Raw genomic sequence first — 4,004 nt, 5'->3', positions numbered from 1 at the left:
GCCCTGAGCTGTCAGTGTCCCCCCCCCGCCGCCCTGCTGCTCCCCGAGGCCCCCCCAGCCTTGCGCGGAGCCGTTTGATTCACTCCGTGCACAGGAGCCCCGAGAGTGGCGGAGCAGCTTTCCCCTCCCATCCCCTACAAACCCAGCGCCAGCTCCCGGCCATTATGAATTAACAACCACCAAACCCAATCAAAGAAGGTGAAAGAAGGAAAAAAATAAATTAAAAAAAAATCCTACAACCCAGTCGGCCCCAGACAGCGGCGCTGATAGTGATCTGGTGCTGCTCGACAGCCCACACATGGCAAAGTCCAGCGAGCGGGAGCTGCTGCACAAACAACTCCGGTTTTGCCTGGCAACAGCCTCCGCGGGCTCCGGCCCTGAGCTCTCACCAGTCAAGCGAACGCGTCCGGCACGGGGGAGAGAGGCCAGAGAGAGTTTCAAATGTTCCCCCCCGGCGTCGGCCGCTCCTTGTTCCCTTCCTGCTGCACCGCAGCCTGCAAACACCCGCTGCTATTTTTAGGGGTGTTTTGCAAGCGCGGTTCTCTGCACCGAGGGGGTGGGTTTGTGGTGCTTCTGGCTCCCCCGAGGTGTCCGCTTCTGAATTTGGACGCGTGTCATTTGAGAGGAAGGATTTAGGGGGTTTAACTGCATCTGCTCAAAGGGGAACCCGGCCTCACGCTCCCCTGGAGCTGCTGTTTCAGCCCCCGTCACCCCACTCCATCGCTTGCTCCTTCGGCCCCGTCACACCCCACAGAGAGGCCTGGAGCTGCCTTACACGGAGCAAGAGCCGAGACGCTGCCTGGTCCCCGGCCAGCACCGGGGCTGTGGCTACCTGAGGCCACAGCTCTGTGTTTGCTCTGGCTGAACACATCAGCCTGGAGATGAAAAGCCGTCTCTTGTTTTGCAGCAAAGGCAACGCGCTGTAAGCAAAGCAGAGGCGTGGGGCTGCCTCTGTTCTCGCCTTTCTGCCCCCCCTGACAGCTCAGGGCACGAGGGGGACAGGCTGAGAGGGACCTGGGGACCCCAGGGCTGTGGGTGTGTGTCAGGCAGTGGCCCAGCTGCAGAGATGGGCTGGACGTGCCGCCAACTATTTAATATAAAAATAATCCCATCGGAAGGCACCGAGGGCTGCGCCAGGAGGTTGTTTGCCCCGGAGCTGGCAGGGCTGGCCGGCGCCACGGCCCCTGAGAGCAGAGCAGGGCCAGGAGGGGCCGAGGAGAGTCGGGTGGTCACCGAGGCGATTAAAGGCAGCCGGCGCGTTACCCGCAGCCTCAGCACTTTTCTTGGCCGGGGTGCAACACTCCTGCCCTCGCCGCAGCCGGCTCGGGCTGTCAGCAGCAGCTCAGTGGCAAAAGGAGGTGACCTGCCGTCACCTCTGAGCTGCCCGGGGCTCCTGCCCTCGCATGCTGCGTGCCAGAACTGGGTGATACCAGGCAGCTTCAGCATCTCAAGTTCTTTTGTCCCACAAGCCTCACCCCAGAGCGCTTGAGGTCTCACCTTTTGTCCCAATTTGAGCTCAGCAGAGGTTGTTCTTCAAGGAAACACAAGTGCAGGAGGGTTTCTCCGTGCGGGCTGATTCACTTGGGCACACAGCAGCGTTGCAGCTGGGCTCATTACAATATTCATCAGAAAAAAAGGGTGGCAAAGGAGAGGCAACATTTCCTCGAGAGAGGAACCCAAGCGCTGAACCTGAACACGCTGTTTCCAGAAACACCGATCATGGGAAACATGCAACGGCTCAGTAATTACTTAGGGATTGACAGTGCCCTAGTTATCAAGATGCTGACTGTACAAGTCTGTTGCTTTAGTTTAACAGCGCGCTGCAAGAAAGCTAAACAGGAAGGCAAGGCCGATTGCTTAAGATAAGTCACCTTAGAGCAAACAGCAAGGTTGGCTGGGGACAGCTGTCGCCTTGTCCAGCCTTCTGGTATCCACCAGCCCGGCGGTTTTGGCCAGCCCAGACCCTGAGGACAAAGGGAAGCAGCAGAGACCACGCAGAGACTGTCTGCGGGAGCCCCCGGCGCGGAGATGTGCGCTGTGAAACGTTTCCTTTCTTTACGTGCTCTGCTCCTGTCTGAAGATCAGGGAGCGGGATTGCCACCCACCCCACTAACAGCCTCTGGTGGGAAAACCCCCCAGCACTTGGCCTTGGTGGGCTGGAAAAGGGAAGCCCAGAGCCTCTGCGGGGTGGGGAAGGGGGTTCTGCCGCAGGCGCATCGTTCGGAGCCGCAGGGAAGGTCCTTGCCCCCCCCTCACGTCTCAGGGACAGCAGGAGCAGCAACACTCAGCACCCTCCTCCGTCTGGGGTTCTGCACTGATGTGGCTTCAGCAGAATAAACACATTAGAAACAATGGTTTGTACTGGTTTGTACTGGTGAGTGATCCTCCTTGCTCTGGGAATAGCAGCTTCCACCCCCGTGTGCTCCAGGAGCAGGGACTGAATATTGCAGCCCGGTAAGGACGGGGGCTACAGCCAAAACACCTCTGGACTCCCAGACCTCTAGAGGTTTCCTTTGGAAGAAGACAATGGGCAGCCAAGTTTTCTTCATGGAAATCTCATGAAAAAGGGAAAAACCCTATCCCAAAGGCGCAGGTCTCCATGGCCCCGACAGCTCGTTGCACTTCTCTGCCCAGCCCAGCTCACCCTGCTGCCCTCCTCTCCAGAACAAGGTCTGCTCTCACCTCTCCCAGCCCAGCTACAAAACACAGGCCACTAAAGCTTTAAAGGATTTTAAGATCCTTAGTGGTATTATTTTTTTAAAGATAATTTTAAAGCCTGTTGCCCCCAGGGTGTGCTGCCTGAGCCAGTGCTCCCAGAAAGCCCCAGCAATTAGGGAGGAATGGAAGGGAGTGTGTTTGTGGGTAATTACCGGCTGGTTAAGTGGGTTTACTTGAGCTGTGGGTTTAGTTCTGCTGTGAGTACACACTGTCAGGCTGCGAAAGAGTTTATATTCATTTGCGTACTAAAGTTTCAGATCCTTGCCAGGGGGCCTGCAAGATGGAAAGGAGATATTTATTCAAGTAATTACTTAAAAAAGATTAAAATAATCTAATCCTCTTGGTTAGTAGGTCTCAGGAAATGCTTTGCAAGAGGTTTTCATTGTGCCCTGAAAACCTCACCACCTCCAGCTTCCCAGGTCAGTGTTCTGGAAACTTTGAGCTTCTGCATCTTCAGGAGAGATTTCTGTTGGAAGCAGGCAAGGGGCAGCCAAACATCAGCTCACCTGAAATGAGTGGAATGGGAAAAAACACTAACCAAAAAAAAAAAAAAGAAGTCTTATTTTTGACCTTGATTTCATTACCAGCAGGTGACTGGGATCAGTACGTAATATTCAAGCGCGTTCAGTTACTGTCAAAACCGTATTTTCCTAAAGCTTTAAAATAAAGCAATCACAACCCAAAATAAATTTTAAAAATATATATCCTTCTGCAAACACTCAAACTGCTTTAGAGGCATGGATAAACCACAGAGAGAAGGAAGCATGTGCGAGTAGATAAAGGCAGGAACCAGCCATTTCTTACCCAAGGTCTGGCTGGAAAACACAAAAATTGGCCACGACCTGTTTGAAATCCTCCCTGCAGCTCTGCGAGGGCAGAGACACGGCACGGGAGGTGGAGGTGAGGCTCTTCGGCTGGCTCCAGCTCTGCCGGCGGAGCGGGAGCCCAGCCTTCGGCAGCTCAGCTCTCGCCTCTCTCTCCTGACCTGCTGTAAACGAGGCAAACTGGGCACGTTCCGGGACTGGCAAGGTTTGTGCTGCGCTCAGCAGAGCGAAAGCGCCCAGTAAAGGCCGAGCACCGCTCGCCCGCTGCGGCAGCGCTGCCCCGGGGAGAGGTGCCCGGCTCACCTTCGCGCCGGGCCGGCCTCGGCAGGCTGCGAGCTCCTGCTTGAGGCACTTTCAGCTGAAAATGAGCCTAAGGAGGGAGGATGAGGAGCTGCCTGACACCACAGAGGGGCAAAGCTCAGCTCCGGGAGCCTCTGAGGACACATGGAACAAACCGTGCCG

The sequence above is a fragment of the Athene cunicularia genome, assembly GCF_003259725.1.
Source record: "Athene cunicularia isolate RWA chromosome 23 unlocalized genomic scaffold, athCun1 chr23_part2, whole genome shotgun sequence".
NCBI classification, from domain to species: domain Eukaryota; kingdom Metazoa; phylum Chordata; class Aves; order Strigiformes; family Strigidae; genus Athene; species Athene cunicularia.
The sequence above is the reverse complement of the archived record's forward strand: the minus strand, read 5'-3'. Positions refer to the sequence as shown.